General features: G+C 52.7%; 4 non-coding genes across 4 annotated transcripts; all 4 read right to left on the bottom strand.

Annotated features, from left to right (window-relative positions):
• Nucleotides 1-123: 123 nt before the first annotated feature.
• Nucleotides 124-316, bottom strand: LOC147796163 (U2 spliceosomal RNA). The gene has a single exon (XR_015428354.1). It is a non-coding gene; the product is annotated as a U2 spliceosomal RNA (small nuclear RNA).
• Nucleotides 317-5,624: 5,308 nt separating this feature from the next.
• Nucleotides 5,625-5,817, bottom strand: LOC147796162 (U2 spliceosomal RNA). The gene has a single exon (XR_015428353.1). It is a non-coding gene; the product is annotated as a U2 spliceosomal RNA (small nuclear RNA).
• A 5,302-nt stretch (nt 5,818-11,119) lies between these two features.
• Nucleotides 11,120-11,312, bottom strand: LOC147796161 (U2 spliceosomal RNA). The gene has a single exon (XR_015428352.1). It is a non-coding gene; the product is annotated as a U2 spliceosomal RNA (small nuclear RNA).
• A 5,299-nt stretch (nt 11,313-16,611) lies between these two features.
• On the bottom strand, nt 16,612-16,804 carry LOC147796160 (U2 spliceosomal RNA). The gene has a single exon (XR_015428351.1). It is a non-coding gene; the product is annotated as a U2 spliceosomal RNA (small nuclear RNA).
• Between the last annotated feature and the right edge of the window lie 4,018 nt (nt 16,805-20,822).

The raw sequence follows: 20,822 nt of genomic DNA, 5'->3' as shown, positions 1-20,822 counted from the left end.
TTTTTGTAAAATGGCCTTTTTTTTTTGTCGAAATGTTTCGGAGAGGAAGAAATAGCCGAGAGATAAAGTAATTCAACAAAAATTAAGTCAGTCCGTGTTTTTATCTTTTTTTATGTCCCCCGAAGGGAGTGGGCCGAATCCCGGATGTACTGCTATACCGGGCCAACCCGTGGCCGGGACGAGGCAAGCCCCTATTCCACAGCCCAAGTTCAAAAATCAGTTTGATAAACTGGCTGTTCAATGAACAGCGTTTCAGATATCACACTGAAAAGAACAGATACTACACATGATCTTAGCCAAAAGGCCGAGAAGCGATAAAGATCAGTATTTTCCACATTACGCAGCCCAAGATAACCTCTCGATCGTGACAGTAAATGAGGACATGACCTTGAACTTTGGCAATTTCTGTTAATATCATGAACAATCTTTCAGTGAGACATGTTCCCACGGTCGACTCTGCGCAAGTACCTGCGCCGCACTATATGCAAGCCACAAGATGGCGCCCTTCACAATTGCAATTGCACTGTGTCTACACTCGACACCGCGCCGGAAGTGATCCCACGTTGTGGGCGTGGCGATATAGCACGCTTCCAAGACCTCGTGACAGTGACAGTGTGCCATTGCTTACACTCTTTACTTTTAACGGCAGAACCCGTGATATACCCGTATTTCACATTCAGGACTTGTGAGAAGAACCTATCGGGTTTTAAACTTGAAAGGCCGTGAGGGGGTGCTTCACGGGATCACGTGTTGAATGTACGTGTGAAAGGATGGTTTACTGTCGGCAGTAAGAGCCAAACGATGCAGTTCCAAAATTATTGAAAATCATCCATGAGGCACGCACTTGCCTTTTGCGCTACGTAGAAGCGCGCACCCGACGGCGCATAATAAAAAGCTGAACATGTCAATACACAATGATGAACCAACACATCATTTGTAAACTTGGAAAGTTTGCAAGCACACACTGCGTGCTGAATATTTGATGAGATGAACGGCCCTTAGAACAATGAAAAGAATGCACGTCTGTTGCGTAAGTTATACGCGTTGCATATTTGACGCGCGTTGCCTGGATTCAGGTTCGAAACACAAACATGTCATTATACAGCACCGCAACGGCCGGCACGGCAGGAGTAAAGAGAAAGGCAGGCTGCAATTTGGAGTCGCAAAGAGACACCAACCGGGCCTCGTCCAGCGGGGTCGGTTCGAAGGCGGGGCCGACGTTTGAAGGAGGAACAAGCAGGTGGGACTTCGGCAAGGCCGAACTGCGGCGTATCGTTCAATATTGGAATGAAACGAAAAGATGGAAGCGATCAAGAACGAATATTAATACAGTTCCGAGAAGTAACTAGAAAGATAAACCTAGAAAATAACACAACATCCGAAGTAGCATGGCACAAAGGGGGCTTTCAATTAAACAGCCATCGACCTATCTCTTCTTTGAAATAGTGGCGGCCCTGAAAAGAGCCTTTGGGTTCGCGGGGGCAAGGGGCCCGTCCTTTCAGTTGGAGACTTTGGCGGTCTTCTTGGGCAAGAGGACCGACTGAATATTGGGGAGCACACCTCCTTGCGCGATGGTTACCCCGCTCATCAGCTTGTTGAGCTCCTCGTCGTTGCGTATGGCAAGTTGCAGGTGACGTGGGTTGATTCTTGTCTTCTTGTTGTCGCGGGCAGCATTACCGGCTAGCTCCAAGATCTCAGCGGTAAGGTACTCCATCACTGCAGCCAGGTAGACAGGGGCACCGGCGCCAACACGTTCGGCGTAGTTTCCCTTGCGCAGGAATCGGTGAACGCGGCCAACGGGAAACTGAAGGCCAGCCCGCGATGACCTGCTCTTGGCCTTGCTTCTGGATTTGCCGCTCTTTCCTCGTCCAGACATCTTGAGAGAAATCAGTGTGCAGATCTGTTCACCGGGTCGCAGTTGCGCTGGAATGGTTGCTCTGGGGCCCGCGACACAAGTTATAGCAGTCCAGTGGATTGGCCGAAGCGTACCAACTAGCCAATCACGTCACGCAGCGGGTCCATCGCACGGTTGGATGAGCCGGAGCCCACAGGCCGGGATAAACACAAAATCAAGTCCATGAACGGGAACCAAAATGTAACAAAGCCAAAAGAAAGAAAGAACAGAGAGAAAAGAAAACCGGGTCCACATGAGTTACCACACCCCGGGGGGGGAGGGGGGAGGGGAGGCTAAAGCCGTCAGAAATACAGTTTGTATATTTTGCGACAGGTCCCTCGCAAGGGGAATGCCCGTTTCACGGTGTCTGGACGTTTTACACGAGGCACCCTCTTGGACAATCTGAACAACCGTCAAATATTAAGGTCAGAGCGAGTGCGAAAAAGATCAGGAAAAGTTTTCACCTCAACCCCCCCCCCCCCATACAAGCAACCGTCAAGAGGCAATATCTATTTGCTTGCAGTGTGCGCGATATTCGGAAAAATACCTTTTTAATTACGAGGCACCTGTATTAGACAAAAGGAGACCAAGAACGCAGAAAAGCAAAGCATCTCTTTCGTGGAGTTGTTTTGGCTCTGAAAAGAGCCGTTTGGTTGGTAGCGGCGGGCTACTTGGAAGTCGTGTACTTGGTGACGGCCTTGGTGCCCTCGCTGACTGCATGCTTGGCAAGCTCTCCCGGCAGGAGCAGGCGAACTGCTGTCTGCACCTCGCGGCTGGTGATGGTCGACTTCTTGTTGTAGTGTGCAAGGCGAGAGGCCTCGGTTGCGATGCGCTCGAAGACGTCATTGACAAAGCTGTTCATGATGCTCATGGCCTTGCTGGAGATGCCCGTGTCGGGGTGCACCTGTTTCATGACTTTATAAATGTAGATGCCGTAGCTCTCCTTGCGACGCCGGTGCCTCTTCTTGTCTGTGCGAGTCGGGGTCTTGGTGTTTCCGGCCTTCTTCTGACCTTTCCCGCTAACTTTAGGAGCCATGCTGGAGCGCTTGAAGTGTGAGAGATCGAGGGATCGAATGAAAAAGCGTCACGGCTACGCCGGCTTTTATCACGGGCGGCGTGGATTCTGAACACGGGCGCATTGTCCACCTTCCCGCCAGTTGAAAAGAGCGCCCCCCGGCCACCCAGGCGTGAAGACGCGCATGGCTTGCAAGGGCAAGCTGAAACTTACGGCAAGGGAAACGCTGAAAGCGGTCGGTCGTTCGTTCGGTCAATAACCGTTCCGTGCAACCGAGTTATCTGTTCTATTTGAATATTTGGTTATTTTCTCCGCCATCCTCTCAAGCGGCTAACGCGGAATTCGTCTGCCAAAGCACAACGCAGCCTTTCGCGTCGCTAACTAAATTGACAAGAGTACCAGTCAGGAAGTCGATCGGACTCCACAAAGGCGAAAGAAGGTGGCTTTCAAAGCGAGGGCCGGGGTGAAGCTGTCGGGGAGGGGTCGTCTGATACTGTACGCTCATTCATACCCAAATACGAATAACTACACAAAACTTAAAGGAGAGGGAAGGAAAAGCAGACCAATCACGCCCCGTGTGAAATCGCAATCGGAGAGCCCTTTCAATTTGTTATATTATTGACTCAACTGTGGCCGTTACTCGGTTGTGTTTAATTTCCTCCCGCCCAGCACCTTTCCCCGCAGACAACTCGAGCAGAATCATTCTCTTTTTGAAGTAGTGGTGGCTCTGATAAGAGCCGTTAGGTTTGGTGGTCGTGGCGCGCCAACACTCAGGCCCGTTCACCGCGAATTCGGCGGGCCAACTGGATGTCCTTGGGCATGATGGTGACCCTCTTTGCGTGGATGGCGCACAGGTTGGTGTCCTCGAACAGGCCCACCAGGTAAGCCTCGCTAGCCTCCTGCAAAGCCATGACGGCAGAACTTTGGAATCGCAGCTCGGTCTTGAAATCCTGTGCAATTTCTCGCACAAGTCTCTGGAAGGGGAGCTTTCGGATCAGCAGTTCGGTGCTCTTCTGGTAGCGACGGATCTCACGGAGGGCAACGGTTCCCGGCCTGTACCGGTGAGGTTTCTTGACGCCGCCAGTAGCCGGAGCGCTCTTGCGGGCCGCCTTGGTGGCCAACTGCTTCCTGGGGGCTTTCCCGCCCGTGCTCTTTCTTGCCGTCTGCTTGGTGCGAGCCATGATGAGGTGCGTCGGGTGCTCGGAGCTTGACACAAGTGAGTGCAGGGCACGGCAACCCAGCGTCTCTTAAGCCCGGCAACGGCATCCCGGGCCGAAGGCCTGACAATGGACCGCTTTCCGATTGGATGACTCCAAGGGCGGGCGCAGCGCTTGACTGGTCACATGTACACTGAGGTTAATTTGGGGGGGGGGGGGACCGCGACAAGAGGGCAAAGTGCACCGACAGCTCTGTGTCAAGAGAAGAAAAAAACCACCCCCAGCACCACCACCGCCCAACCAACCACACACGGCACTTTCACGCTGAGCACAACTCCGCCTACATCGCGGCAACACCCTTCCGCCCGTCACGCGTTCCATCCAGTACTCAACGCTTTCCACCGTCAGGCTCAACGACAGTACACACGGACGCGCATCAGTGAAACAGCAGGGCTGTGGAAGTCACTTGGGTATCACGAACACATTACGACAAGACGGCTACGTACCGTATTAAACGGAAAACGCGGAGAGGGACGAAATGAACCGCAACGACAAGGAACGGAGAGGGAAACATACAAAAAGAATCCACGGGAAAACGATCGGGGTCATTGATCGAGCTTAAGGAAGGATGGCAATTATAGCTATTAATTACGAACAGGGTAATCATACAGCAGCTATGCGTGGGAATAAATCTCTTTTGGAAAACTGTCGTGGCTCTGAAGAGAGCCGTTGGTTTTGAAATGGGAATTCGGCGGTCTAGCCCCCAAAGCCGTACAGCGTCCGCCCTTGCCTCTTGAGCGCGTACACCACGTCCATGGCAGTGACAGTCTTCCTCTTGGCGTGTTCGCAGTAGGTGACCGCATCGCGGATGACGTTCTCCAGGAAGACTTTCAGGACTCCACGCGTTTCCTCGTAAATGAGACCGGAGATGCGCTTCACTCCTCCCCGGCGGGCAAGGCGACGAATGGCCGGCTTGGTGATGCCCTGGATGTTGTCACGGAGGACCTTCCGGTGGCGTTTGGCACCCCCCTTGCCCAGTCCTTTGCCTCCCTTGCCTCGTCCAGACATGATGTTCTTGCTCTGTTCAATCGCTAGTGCAAATGATGCGGACGACAAGCCGGCAGAGCAGGTATAACGCCTGCGCGGACGCGGTAGAAGCTGCGCGAGCGTGCGGTTGGGGCGACAGCGCCCTCTGGCTGGCGGTAAACGGGGTCAAGAGAGCGAGGTCAAAGGTCCACGGGGGGGGGGGACGGACAGAAGGAGAATTGGAGGAGGGGGGGGGGGGGAGATCGTCATGTGAAAACCCGTCAAAATAAAATGCGATGACGCCAGACAAGAAGTGGGTGTCGTGTCTTTGTCTCTCTCTTTTCCCTGCCACTTTTTATTGGCATTCTTGCATGCCGTTATTGCTCAGAAACATACGGTATATAATGTCCATTTTTGTAAAATGGCCTTTTTTTTGTCGAAATGTTTCGGAGAGGAAGAAATAGCCGAGAGATAAAGTAATTCAACAAAAATTAAGTCAGTCCGTGTTTTTATCTTTTTTTATGTCCCCCGAAGGGAGTGGGCCGAATCCCGGATGTACTGCTATACCGGGCCAACCCGTGGCCGGGACGAGGCAAGCCCCTATTCCACAGCCCAAGTTCAAAAATCAGTTTGATAAACTGGCTGTTCAATGAACAGCGTTTCAGATATCACACTGAAAAGAACAGATACTACACATGATCTTAGCCAAAAGGCCGAGAAGCGATAAAGATCAGTATTTTCCACATTACGCAGCCCAAGATAACCTCTCGATCGTGACAGTAAATGAGGACATGACCTTGAACTTTGGCAATTTCTGTTAATATCATGAACAATCTTTCAGTGAGACATGTTCCCACGGTCGACTCTGCGCAAGTACCTGCGCCGCACTATATGCAAGCCACAAGATGGCGCCCTTCACAATTGCAATTGCACTGTGTCTACACTCGACACCGCGCCGGAAGTGATCCCACGTCGTTGTGGGCGTGGCGATATAGCACGCTTCCAAGACCTCGTGACAGTGACAGTGTGCCATTGCTTACACTCTTTACTTTTAACGGCAGAACCCGTGATATACCCGTATTTCACATTCAGGACTTGTGAGAAGAACCTATCGGGTTTTAAACTTGAAAGGCCGTGAGGGTGTGCTTCACGGGATCACGTGTTGAATGTACGTGTGAAAGGATGGTTTACTGTCGGCAGTAAGAGCCAAACGATGCAGTTCCAAAATTATTGAAAATCATCCATGAGGCACGCACTTGCCTTTTGCGCTACGTAGAAGCGCGCACCCGACGGCGCATAATAAAAAGCTGAACATGTCAATACACAATGATGAACCAACACATCATTTGTAAACTTGGAAAGTTTGCAAGCACACACTGCGTGCTGAATATTTGATGAGATGAACGGCCCTTAGAACAATGAAAAGAATGCACGTCTGTTGCGTAAGTTATACGCGTTGCATATTTGACGCGCGTTGCCTGGATTCAGGTTCGAAACACAAACATGTCATTATACAGCACCGCAACGGCCGGCACGGCTGGAGTAGAGAGAAGGGCAGGCTGCAATTTGGAGTCGCAAAGAGACACCAACCGGGCCTCGTCCAGCGGGGGTCGGTTCGAAGGCGGGGCCGACGTTTGAAGGAGGAACAAGCAGGTGGACTTCGGCAGGCCGAACTGCGGCGTATCGTTCAATATTGGAATGAACGAAAAGATGGAAGCGATCAAGAACGAATATTAATACAGTTCCGAGAAGTAACTAGAAAGATAAACCTAGAAAATAACACAACATCCGAAGTAGCATGGCACAAAGGGGGCTTTCAATTAAACAGCCATCAACCTATCTCTTCTTTGAAATAGTGGCGGCCCTGAAAAGAGCCTTTGGGTTCGCGGGGCAAGGGGCCCGTCCTTTCAGTTGGAGACTTTGGCGGTCTTCTTGGGCAAGAGGACCGACTGAATATTGGGGAGCACACCTCCTTGCGCGATGGTTACCCCGCTCATCAGCTTGTTGAGCTCCTCGTCGTTGCGTATGGCAAGTTGCAGGTGACGTGGGTTGATTCTTGTCTTCTTGTTGTCGCGGGCAGCATTACCGGCTAGCTCCAAGATCTCAGCGGTAAGGTACTCCATCACTGCAGCCAGGTAGACAGGGGCACCGGCGCCAACACGTTCGGCGTAGTTTCCCTTGCGCAGGAATCGGTGAACGCGGCCAACGGGAAACTGAAGGCCAGCCCGCGATGACCTGCTCTTGGCCTTGCTTCTGGATTTGCCGCTCTTTCCTCGTCCAGACATCTTGAGAGAAATCAGTGTGCAGATCTGTTCACCGGGTCGCAGTTGCGCTGGAATGGTTGCTCTGGGGCCCGCGACACAAGTTATAGCAGTCCAGTGGATTGGCCGAAGCGTACCAACTAGCCAATCACGTCACGCAGCGGGTCCATCGCACGGTTGGATGAGCCGGAGCCCACAGGCCGGGATAAACACAAAATCAAGTCCATGAACGGGAACCAAAATGTAACAAAGCCAAAAGAAAGAAAGAACAGAGAGAAAAGAAAACCGGGTCCACATGAGTTACCACACCCCGGGGGGGGGGGGGGGGGGGGGGGAAGCCGTCAGAAATACAGTTTGTATATTTTGCGACAGGTCCCTCGCAAGGGGAATGCCCGTTTCACGGTGTCTGGACGTTTACACGAGGCACCCTCTTGGACAATCTGAACAACCGTCAAATATTAAGGTCAGAGCGAGTGCGAAAAAGATCAGGAAAAGTTTTCACCTCAACCCCCCCCCCCCCATACAAGCACCGTCAAGAGGCAATATCTATTTGCTTGCAGTGTGCGCGATATTCGGAAAAATACCTTTTTAATTACGAGGCACCTGTATTAGACAAAAGGAGACCAAGAACGCAGAAAAGCAAAGCATCTCTTTCGTGGAGTTGTTTTGGCTCTGAAAAGAGCCGTTTGGTTGGTAGCGGCGGGCTACTTGGAAGTCGTGTACTTGGTGACGGCCTTGGTGCCCTCGCTGACTGCATGCTTGGCAAGCTCTCCCGGCAGGAGCAGGCGAACTGCTGTCTGCACCTCGCGGCTGGTGATGGTCGACTTCTTGTTGTAGTGTGCAAGGCGAGAGGCCTCGGTTGCGATGCGCTCGAAGACGTCATTGACAAAGCTGTTCATGATGCTCATGGCCTTGCTGGAGATGCCCGTGTCGGGGTGCACCTGTTTCATGACTTTATAAATGTAGATGCCGTAGCTCTCCTTGCGACGCCGGTGCCTCTTCTTGTCTGTGCGAGTCGGGGTCTTGGTGTTTCCGGCCTTCTTCTGACCTTTCCCGCTAACTTTAGGAGCCATGCTGGAGCGCTTGAAGTGTGAGAGATCGAGGGATCGAATGAAAAAGCGTCACGGCTACGCCGGCTTTTATCACGGGCGGCGTGGATTCTGAACACGGGCGCATTGTCCACCTTCCCGCCAGTTGAAAAGAGCGCCCCCCGGCCACCCAGGCGTGAAGACGCGCATGGCTTGCAAGGGCAAGCTGAAACTTACGGCAAGGGAAACGCTGAAAGCGGTCGGTCGTTCGTTCGGTCAATAACCGTTCCGTGCAACCGAGTTATCTGTTCTATTTGAATATTTGGTTATTTTCTCCGCCATCCTCTCAAGCGGCTAACGCGGAATTCGTCTGCCAAAGCACAACGCAGCCTTTCGCGTCGCTAACTAAATTGACAAGAGTACCAGTCAGGAAGTCGATCGGACTCCACAAAGGCGAAAGAAGGTGGCTTTCAAAGCGAGGGCCGGGGTGAAGCTGTCGGGGAGGGGTCGTCTGATACTGTACGCTCATTCATACCCAAATACGAATAACTACACAAAACTTAAAGGAGAGGGAAGGAAAAGCAGACCAATCACGCCCCGTGTGAAATCGCAATCGGAGAGCCCTTTCAATTTGTTATATTATTGACTCAACTGTGGCCGTTACTCGGTTGTGTTTAATTTCCTCCCGCCCAGCACCTTTCCCCGCAGACAACTCGAGCAGAATCATTCTCTTTTTGAAGTAGTGGTGGCTCTGATAAGAGCCGTTAGGTTTGGTGGTCGTGGCGCGCCAACACTCAGGCCCGTTCACCGCGAATTCGGCGGGCCAACTGGATGTCCTTGGGCATGATGGTGACCCTCTTTGCGTGGATGGCGCACAGGTTGGTGTCCTCGAACAGGCCCACCAGGTAAGCCTCGCTAGCCTCCTGCAAAGCCATGACGGCAGAACTTTGGAATCGCAGCTCGGTCTTGAAATCCTGTGCAATTTCTCGCACAAGTCTCTGGAAGGGGAGCTTTCGGATCAGCAGTTCGGTGCTCTTCTGGTAGCGACGGATCTCACGGAGGGCAACGGTTCCCGGCCTGTACCGGTGAGGTTTCTTGACGCCGCCAGTAGCCGGAGCGCTCTTGCGGGCCGCCTTGGTGGCCAACTGCTTCCTGGGGGCTTTCCCGCCCGTGCTCTTTCTTGCCGTCTGCTTGGTGCGAGCCATGATGAGGTGCGTCGGGTGCTCGGAGCTTGACACAAGTGAGTGCAGGGCACGGCAACCCAGCGTCTCTTAAGCCCGGCAACGGCATCCCGGGCCGAAGGCCTGACAATGGACCGCTTTCCGATTGGATGACTCCAAGGGCGGGCGCAGCGCTTGACTGGTCACATGTACACTGAGGTTAATTTGGGGGGGGGGGGGGACCGCGACAAGAGGGCAAAGTGCACCGACAGCTCTGTGTCAAGAGAAGAAAAAAACCACCCCCAGCACCACCACCGCCCAACCAACCACACACGGCACTTTCACGCTGAGCACAACTCCGCCTACATCGCGGCAACACCCTTCCGCCCGTCACGCGTTCCATCCAGTACTCAACGCTTTCCACCGTCAGGCTCAACGACAGTACACACGGACGCGCATCAGTGAAACAGCAGGGCTGTGGAAGTCACTTGGGTATCACGAACACATTACGACAAGACGGCTACGTACCGTATTAAACGGAAAACGCGGAGAGGGACGAAATGAACCGCAACGACAAGGAACGGAGAGGGAAACATACAAAAAGAATCCACGGGAAAACGATCGGGGTCATTGATCGAGCTTAAGGAAGGATGGCAATTATAGCTATTAATTACGAACAGGGTAATCATACAGCAGCTATGCGTGGGAATAAATCTCTTTTGGAAAACTGTCGTGGCTCTGAAGAGAGCCGTTGGTTTTGAAATGGGAATTCGGCGGTCTAGCCCCCAAAGCCGTACAGCGTCCGCCCTTGCCTCTTGAGCGCGTACACCACGTCCATGGCAGTGACAGTCTTCCTCTTGGCGTGTTCGCAGTAGGTGACCGCATCGCGGATGACGTTCTCCAGGAAGACTTTCAGGACTCCACGCGTTTCCTCGTAAATGAGACCGGAGATGCGCTTCACTCCTCCCCGGCGGGCAAGGCGACGAATGGCCGGCTTGGTGATGCCCTGGATGTTGTCACGGAGGACCTTCCGGTGGCGTTTGGCACCCCCCTTGCCCAGTCCTTTGCCTCCCTTGCCTCGTCCAGACATGATGTTCTTGCTCTGTTCAATCGCTAGTGCAAATGATGCGGACGACAAGCCGGCAGAGCAGGTATAACGCCTGCGCGGACGCGGTAGAAGCTGCGCGAGCGTGCGGTTGGGGCGACAGCGCCCTCTGGCTGGCGGTAAACGGGGTCAAGAGAGCGAGGTCAAAGGTCCACGGGGGGGGGGACGGACAGAAGGAGAATTGGAGGAGGGGGGGGGGGGAGATCGTCATGTGAAAACCCGTCAAAATAAAATGCGATGACGCCAGACAAGAAGTGGGTGTCGTGTCTTTGTCTCTCTCTTTTCCCTGCCACTTTTTATTGGCATTCTTGCATGCCGTTATTGCTCAGAAACATACGGTATATAATGTCCATTTTTGTAAAATGGCCTTTTTTTTGTCGAAATGTTTCGGAGAGGAAGAAATAGCCGAGAGATAAAGTAATTCAACAAAAATTAAGTCAGTCCGTGTTTTTATCTTTTTTTATGTCCCCCGAAGGGAGTGGGCCGAATCCCGGATGTACTGCTATACCGGGCCAACCCGTGGCCGGGACGAGGCAAGCCCCTATTCCACAGCCCAAGTTCAAAAATCAGTTTGATAAACTGGCTGTTCAATGAACAGCGTTTCAGATATCACACTGAAAAGAACAGATACTACACATGATCTTAGCCAAAAGGCCGAGAAGCGATAAAGATCAGTATTTTCCACATTACGCAGCCCAAGATAACCTCTCGATCGTGACAGTAAATGAGGACATGACCTTGAACTTTGGCAATTTCTGTTAATATCATGAACAATCTTTCAGTGAGACATGTTCCCACGGTCGACTCTGCGCAAGTACCTGCGCCGCACTATATGCAAGCCACAAGATGGCGCCCTTCACAATTGCAATTGCACTGTGTCTACACTCGACACCGCGCCGGAAGTGATCCCACGTTGTGGGCGTGGCGATATAGCACGCTTCCAAGACCTCGTGACAGTGACAGTGTGCCATTGCTTACACTCTTTACTTTTAACGGCAGAACCCGTGATATACCCGTATTTCACATTCAGGACTTGTGAGAAGAACCTATCGGGTTTTAAACTTGAAAGGCCGTGAGGGTGTGCTTCACGGGATCACGTGTTGAATGTACGTGTGAAAGGATGGTTTACTGTCGGCAGTAAGAGCCAAACGATGCAGTTCCAAAATTATTGAAAATCATCCATGAGGCACGCACTTGCCTTTTGCGCTACGTAGAAGCGCGCACCCGACGGCGCATAATAAAAAGCTGAACATGTCAATACACAATGATGAACCAACACATCATTTGTAAACTTGGAAAGTTTGCAAGCACACACTGCGTGCTGAATATTTGATGAGATGAACGGCCCTTAGAACAATGAAAAGAATGCACGTCTGTTGCGTAAGTTATACGCGTTGCATATTTGACGCGCGTTGCCTGGATTCAGGTTCGAAACACAAACATGTCATTATACAGCACCGCAACGGCCGGCACGGCAGGAGTAAAGAGAAAGGCAGGCTGCAATTTGGAGTCGCAAAGAGACACCAACCGGGCCTCGTCCAGCGGGGTCGGTTCGAAGGCGGGGCCGACGTTTGAAGGAGGAACAAGCAGGTGGGACTTCGGCAAGGCCGAACTGCGGCGTATCGTTCAATATTGGAATGAAACGAAAAGATGGAAGCGATCAAGAACGAATATTAATACAGTTCCGAGAAGTAACTAGAAAGATAAACCTAGAAAATAACACAACATCCGAAGTAGCATGGCACAAAGGGGGCTTTCAATTAAACAGCCATCGACCTATCTCTTCTTTGAAATAGTGGCGGCCCTGAAAAGAGCCTTTGGGTTCGCGGGGCAAGGGGCCCGTCCTTTCAGTTGGAGACTTTGGCGGTCTTCTTGGGCAAGAGGACCGACTGAATATTGGGGAGCACACCTCCTTGCGCGATGGTTACCCCGCTCATCAGCTTGTTGAGCTCCTCGTCGTTGCGTATGGCAAGTTGCAGGTGACGTGGGTTGATTCTTGTCTTCTTGTTGTCGCGGGCAGCATTACCGGCTAGCTCCAAGATCTCAGCGGTAAGGTACTCCATCACTGCAGCCAGGTAGACAGGGGCACCGGCGCCAACACGTTCGGCGTAGTTTCCCTTGCGCAGGAATCGGTGAACGCGGCCAACGGGAAACTGAAGGCCAGCCCGCGATGACCTGCTCTTGGCCTTGCTTCTGGATTTGCCGCTCTTTCCTCGTCCAGACATCTTGAGAGAAATCAGTGTGCAGATCTGTTCACCGGGTCGCAGTTGCGCTGGAATGGTTGCTCTGGGGCCCGCGACACAAGTTATAGCAGTCCAGTGGATTGGCCGAAGCGTACCAACTAGCCAATCACGTCACGCAGCGGGTCCATCGCACGGTTGGATGAGCCGGAGCCCACAGGCCGGGATAAACACAAAATCAAGTCCATGAACGGGAACCAAAATGTAACAAAGCCAAAAGAAAGAAAGAACAGAGAGAAAAGAAAACCGGGTCCACATGAGTTACCACACCCCGGGGGGGGGGGGGGGGGGTGAAGCCGTCAGAAATACAGTTTGTATATTTTGCGACAGGTCCCTCGCAAGGGGAATGCCCGTTTCACGGTGTCTGGACGTTTACACGAGGCACCCTCTTGGACAATCTGAACAACCGTCAAATATTAAGGTCAGAGCGAGTGCGAAAAAGATCAGGAAAAGTTTTCACCTCAACCCCCCCCCCCCCATACAAGCACCGTCAAGAGGCAATATCTATTTGCTTGCAGTGTGCGCGATATTCGGAAAAATACCTTTTTAATTACGAGGCACCTGTATTAGACAAAAGGAGACCAAGAACGCAGAAAAGCAAAGCATCTCTTTCGTGGAGTTGTTTTGGCTCTGAAAAGAGCCGTTTGGTTGGTAGCGGCGGGCTACTTGGAAGTCGTGTACTTGGTGACGGCCTTGGTGCCCTCGCTGACTGCATGCTTGGCAAGCTCTCCCGGCAGGAGCAGGCGAACTGCTGTCTGCACCTCGCGGCTGGTGATGGTCGACTTCTTGTTGTAGTGTGCAAGGCGAGAGGCCTCGGTTGCGATGCGCTCGAAGACGTCATTGACAAAGCTGTTCATGATGCTCATGGCCTTGCTGGAGATGCCCGTGTCGGGGTGCACCTGTTTCATGACTTTATAAATGTAGATGCCGTAGCTCTCCTTGCGACGCCGGTGCCTCTTCTTGTCTGTGCGAGTCGGGGTCTTGGTGTTTCCGGCCTTCTTCTGACCTTTCCCGCTAACTTTAGGAGCCATGCTGGAGCGCTTGAAGTGTGAGAGATCGAGGGATCGAATGAAAAAGCGTCACGGCTACGCCGGCTTTTATCACGGGCGGCGTGGATTCTGAACACGGGCGCATTGTCCACCTTCCCGCCAGTTGAAAAGAGCGCCCCCCGGCCACCCAGGCGTGAAGACGCGCATGGCTTGCAAGGGCAAGCTGAAACTTACGGCAAGGGAAACGCTGAAAGCGGTCGGTCGTTCGTTCGGTCAATAACCGTTCCGTGCAACCGAGTTATCTGTTCTATTTGAATATTTGGTTATTTTCTCCGCCATCCTCTCAAGCGGCTAACGCGGAATTCGTCTGCCAAAGCACAACGCAGCCTTTCGCGTCGCTAACTAAATTGACAAGAGTACCAGTCAGGAAGTCGATCGGACTCCACAAAGGCGAAAGAAGGTGGCTTTCAAAGCGAGGGCCGGGGTGAAGCTGTCGGGGAGGGGTCGTCTGATACTGTACGCTCATTCATACCCAAATACGAATAACTACACAAAACTTAAAGGAGAGGGAAGGAAAAGCAGACCAATCACGCCCCGTGTGAAATCGCAATCGGAGAGCCCTTTCAATTTGTTATATTATTGACTCAACTGTGGCCGTTACTCGGTTGTGTTTAATTTCCTCCCGCCCAGCACCTTTCCCCGCAGACAACTCGAGCAGAATCATTCTCTTTTTGAAGTAGTGGTGGCTCTGATAAGAGCCGTTAGGTTTGGTGGTCGTGGCGCGCCAACACTCAGGCCCGTTCACCGCGAATTCGGCGGGCCAACTGGATGTCCTTGGGCATGATGGTGACCCTCTTTGCGTGGATGGCGCACAGGTTGGTGTCCTCGAACAGGCCCACCAGGTAAGCCTCGCTAGCCTCCTGCAAAGCCATGACGGCAGAACTTTGGAATCGCAGCTCGGTCTTGAAATCCTGTGCAATTTCTCGCACAAGTCTCTGGAAGGGGAGCTTTCGGATCAGCAGTTCGGTGCTCTTCTGGTAGCGACGGATCTCACGGAGGGCAACGGTTCCCGGCCTGTACCGGTGAGGTTTCTTGACGCCGCCAGTAGCCGGAGCGCTCTTGCGGGCCGCCTTGGTGGCCAACTGCTTCCTGGGGGCTTTCCCGCCCGTGCTCTTTCTTGCCGTCTGCTTGGTGCGAGCCATGATGAGGTGCGTCGGGTGCTCGGAGCTTGACACAAGTGAGTGCAGGGCACGGCAACCCAGCGTCTCTTAAGCCCGGCAACGGCATCCCGGGCCGAAGGCCTGACAATGGACCGCTTTCCGATTGGATGACTCCAAGGGCGGGCGCAGCGCTTGACTGGTCACATGTACACTGAGGTTAATTTGGGGGGGGGGGGGGACCGCGACAAGAGGGCAAAGTGCACCGACAGCTCTGTGTCAAGAGAAGAAAAAAACCACCCCCAGCACCACCACCGCCCAACCAACCACACACGGCACTTTCACGCTGAGCACAACTCCGCCTACATCGCGGCAACACCCTTCCGCCCGTCACGCGTTCCATCCAGTACTCAACGCTTTCCACCGTCAGGCTCAACGACAGTACACACGGACGCGCATCAGTGAAACAGCAGGGCTGTGGAAGTCACTTGGGTATCACGAACACATTACGACAAGACGGCTACGTACCGTATTAAACGGAAAACGCGGAGAGGGACGAAATGAACCGCAACGACAAGGAACGGAGAGGGAAACATACAAAAAGAATCCACGGGAAAACGATCGGGGTCATTGATCGAGCTTAAGGAAGGATGGCAATTATAGCTATTAATTACGAACAGGGTAATCATACAGCAGCTATGCGTGGGAATAAATCTCTTTTGGAAAACTGTCGTGGCTCTGAAGAGAGCCGTTGGTTTTGAAATGGGAATTCGGCGGTCTAGCCCCCAAAGCCGTACAGCGTCCGCCCTTGCCTCTTGAGCGCGTACACCACGTCCATGGCAGTGACAGTCTTCCTCTTGGCGTGTTCGCAGTAGGTGACCGCATCGCGGATGACGTTCTCCAGGAAGACTTTCAGGACTCCACGCGTTTCCTCGTAAATGAGACCGGAGATGCGCTTCACTCCTCCCCGGCGGGCAAGGCGACGAATGGCCGGCTTGGTGATGCCCTGGATGTTGTCACGGAGGACCTTCCGGTGGCGTTTGGCACCCCCCTTGCCCAGTCCTTTGCCTCCCTTGCCTCGTCCAGACATGATGTTCTTGCTCTGTTCAATCGCTAGTGCAAATGATGCGGACGACAAGCCGGCAGAGCAGGTATAACGCCTGCGCGGACGCGGTAGAAGCTGCGCGAGCGTGCGGTTGGGGCGACAGCGCCCTCTGGCTGGCGGTAAACGGGGTCAAGAGAGCGAGGTCAAAGGTCCACGGGGGGGGGGGACGGACAGAAGGAGAATTGGAGGAGGGGGGGGGGGGAGATCGTCATGTGAAAACCCGTCAAAATAAAATGCGATGACGCCAGACAAGAAGTGGGTGTCGTGTCTTTGTCTCTCTCTTTTCCCTGCCACTTTTTATTGGCATTCTTGCATGCCGTTATTGCTCAGAAACATACGGTATATAATGTCCATTTTTGTAAAATGGCCTTTTTTTTGTCGAAATGTTTCGGAGAGGAAGAAATAGCCGAGAGATAAAGTAATTCAACAAAAATTAAGTCAGTCCGTGTTTTTATCTTTTTTTATGTCCCCCGAAGGGAGTGGGCCGAATCCCGGATGTACTGCTATACCGGGCCAACCCGTGGCCGGGACGAGGCAAGCCCCTATTCCACAGCCCAAGTTCAAAAATCAGTTTGATAAACTGGCTGTTCAATGAACAGCGTTTCAGATATCACACTGAAAAGAACAGATACTACACATGATCTTAGCCAAAAGGCCGAGAAGCGATAAAGATCAGTATTTTCCACATTACGCAGCCCAAGATAACCTCTCGATCGTGACAGTAAATGAGGACATGACCTTGAACTTTGGCAATTTCTGTTAATATCATGAACAATCTTTCAGTGAGACATGTTCCCACGGTCGACTCTGCGCAAGTACCTGCGCCGCACTATATGCAAGCCACAAGATGGCGCCCTTCACAATTGCAATTGCACTGTGTCTACACTCGACACCGCGCCGGAAGTGATCCCACGTTGTGGGCGTGGCGATATAGCACGCTTCCAAGACCTCGTGACAGTGACAGTGTGCCATTGCTTACACTCTTTACTTTTAACGGCAGAACCCGTGATATACCCGTATTTCACATTCAGGACTTGTGAGAAGAACCTATCGGGTTTTAAACTTGAAAGGCCGTGAGGGTGTGCTTCACGGGATCACGTGTTGAATGTACGTGTGAAAGGATGGTTTACTGTCGGCAGTAAGAGCCAAACGATGCAGTTCCAAAATTATTGAAAATCATCCATGAGGCACGCACTTGCCTTTTGCGCTACGTAGAAGCGCGCACCCGACGGCGCATAATAAAAAGCTGAACATGTCAATACACAATGATGAACCAACACATCATTTGTAAACTTGGAAAGTTTGCAAGCACACACTGCGTGCTGAATATTTGATGAGATGAACGGCCCTTAGAACAATGAAAAGAATGCACGTCTGTTGCGTAAGTTATACGCGTTGCATATTTGACGCGCGTTGCCTGGATTCAGGTTCGAAACACAAACATGTCATTATACAGCACCGCAACGGCCGGCACGGCAGGAGTAAAGAGAAAGGCAGGCTGCAATTTGGAGTCGCAAAGAGACACCAACCGGGCCTCGTCCAGCGGGGTCGGTTCGAAGGCGGGGCCGACGTTTGAAGGAGGAACAAGCAGGTGGGACTTCGGCAAGGCCGAACTGCGGCGTATCGTTCAATATTGGAATGAAACGAAAAGATGGAAGCGATCAAGAACGAATATTAATACAGTTCCGAGAAGTAACTAGAAAGATAAACCTAGAAAATAACACAACATCCGAAGTAGCATGGCACAAAGGGGGCTTTCAATTAAACAGCCATCGACCTATCTCTTCTTTGAAATAGTGGCGGCCCTGAAAAGAGCCTTTGGGTTCGCGGGGCAAGGGGCCCCGCCTTTCAGTTGGAGACTTTGGCGGTCTTCTTGGGCAAGAGGACCGACTGAATATTGGGGAGCACACCTCCTTGCGCGATGGTTACCCCGCTCATCAGCTTGTTGAGCTCCTCGTCGTTGCGTATGGCAAGTTGCAGGTGACGTGGGTTGATTCTTGTCTTCTTGTTGTCGCGGGCAGCATTACCGGCTAGCTCCAAGATCTCAGCGGTAAGGTACTCCATCACTGCAGCCAGGTAGACAGGGGCACCGGCGCCAACACGTTCGGCGTAGTTTCCCTTGCGCAGGAATCGGTGAACGCGGCCAACGGGAAACTGAAGGCCAGCCCGCGATGACCTGCTCTTGGCCTTGCTTCTGGATTTGCCGCTCTTTCCTCGTCCAGACATCTTGAGAGAAATCAGTGTGCAGATCTGTTCACCGGGTCGCAGTTGCGCTGGAATGGTTGCTCTGGGGCCCGCGACACAAGTTATAGCAGTCCAGTGGATTGGCCGAAGCGTACCAACTAGCCAATCACGTCACGCAGCGGGTCCATCGCACGGTTGGATGAGCCGGAGCCCACAGGCCGGGATAAACACAAAATCAAGTCCATGAACGGGAACCAAAATGTAACAAAGCCAAAAGAAAGAAAGAACAGAGAGAAAAGAAAACCGGGTCCACATGAGTTACCACACCCCGGGGGGGGGGGGGGGGGGCTGAAGCCGTCAGAAATACAGTTTGTATATTTTGCGACAGGTCCCTCGCAAGGGGAATGCCCGTTTCACGGTGTCTGGACGTTTACACGAGGCACCCTCTTGGACAATCTGAACAACCGTCAAATATTAAGGTCAGAGCGAGTGCGAAAAAGATCAGGAAAAGTTTTCACCTCAACCCCCCCCCCCCATACAAGCACCGTCAAGAGGCAATATCTATTTGCTTGCAGTGTGCGCGATATTCGGAAAAATACCTTTTTAATTACGAGGCACCTGTATTAGACAAAAGGAGACCAAGAACGCAGAAAAGCAAAGCATCTCTTTCGTGGAGTTGTTTTGGCTCTGAAAAGAGCCGTTTGGTTGGTAGCGGCGGGCTACTTGGAAGTCGTGTACTTGGTGACGGCCTTGGTGCCCTCGCTGACTGCATGCTTGGCAAGCTCTCCCGGCAGGAGCAGGCGAACTGCTGTCTGCACCTCGCGGCTGGTGATGGTCGACTTCTTGTTGTAGTGTGCAAGGCGAGAGGCCTCGGTTGCGATGCGCTCGAAGACGTCATTGACAAAGCTGTTCATGATGCTCATGGCCTTGCTGGAGATGCCCGTGTCGGGGTGCACCTGTTTCATGACTTTATAAATGTAGATGCCGTAGCTCTCCTTGCGACGCCGGTGCCTCTTCTTGTCTGTGCGAGTCGGGGTCTTGGTGTTTCCGGCCTTCTTCTGACCTTTCCCGCTAACTTTAGGAGCCATGCTGGAGCGCTTGAAGTGTGAGAGATCGAGGGATCGAATGAAAAAGCGTCACGGCTACGCCGGCTTTTATCACGGGCGGCGTGGATTCTGAACACGGGCGCATTGTCCACCTTCCCGCCAGTTGAAAAGAGCGCCCCCCGGCCACCCAGGCGTGAAGACGCGCATGGCTTGCAAGGGCAAGCTGAAACTTACGGCAAGGGAAACGCTGAAAGCGGTCGGTCGTTCGTTCGGTCAATAACCGTTCCGTGCAACCGAGTTATCTGTTCTATTTGAATATTTGGTTATTTTCTCCGCCATCCTCTCAAGCGGCTAACGCGGAATTCGTCTGCCAAAGCACAACGCAGCCTTTCGCGTCGCTAACTAAATTGACAAGAGTACCAGTCAGGAAGTCGATCGGACTCCACAAAGGCGAAAGAAGGTGGCTTTCAAAGCGAGGGCCGGGGTGAAGCTGTCGGGGAGGGGTCGTCTGATACTGTACGCTCATTCATACCCAAATACGAATAACTACACAAAACTTAAAGGAGAGGGAAGGAAAAGCAGACCAATCACGCCCCGTGTGAAATCGCAATCGGAGAGCCCTTTCAATTTGTTATATTATTGACTCAACTGTGGCCGTTACTCGGTTGTGTTTAATTTCCTCCCGCCCAGCACCTTTCCCCGCAGACAACTCGAGCAGAATCATTCTCTTTTTGAAGTAGTGGTGGCTCTGATAAGAGCCGTTAGGTTTGGTGGTCGTGGCGCGCCAACACTCAGGCCCGTTCACCGCGAATTCGGCGGGCCAACTGGATGTCCTTGGGCATGATGGTGACCCTCTTTGCGTGGATGGCGCACAGGTTGGTGTCCTCGAACAGGCCCACCAGGTAAGCCTCGCTAGCCTCCTGCAAAGCCATGACGGCAGAACTTTGGAATCGCAGCTCGGTCTTGAAATCCTGTGCAATTTCTCGCACAAGTCTCTGGAAGGGGAGCTTTCGGATCAGCAGTTCGGTGCTCTTCTGGTAGCGACGGATCTCACGGAGGGCAACGGTTCCCGGCCTGTACCGGTGAGGTTTCTTGACGCCGCCAGTAGCCGGAGCGCTCTTGCGGGCCGCCTTGGTGGCCAACTGCTTCCTGGGGGCTTTCCCGCCCGTGCTCTTTCTTGCCGTCTGCTTGGTGCGAGCCATGATGAGGTGCGTCGGGTGCTCGGAGCTTGACACAAGTGAGTGCAGGGCACGGCAACCCAGCGTCTCTTAAGCCCGGCAACGGCATCCCGGGCCGAAGGCCTGACAATGGACCGCTTTCCGATTGGATGACTCCAAGGGCGGGCGCAGCGCTTGACTGGTCACATGTACACTGAGGTTAATTTGGGGGGGGGGGGGGACCGCGACAAGAGGGCAAAGTGCACCGACAGCTCTGTGTCAAGAGAAGAAAAAAACC

The sequence above is a fragment of the Acanthaster planci genome, linkage group LG18, assembly GCF_054643075.1.
Source record: "Acanthaster planci isolate LZ-2023a linkage group LG18, COTS_SCS, whole genome shotgun sequence".
Taxonomy (NCBI): domain Eukaryota; kingdom Metazoa; phylum Echinodermata; class Asteroidea; order Valvatida; family Acanthasteridae; genus Acanthaster; species Acanthaster planci.
The sequence above is the reverse complement of the archived record's forward strand: the minus strand, read 5'-3'. Positions and strand labels throughout refer to the sequence as shown.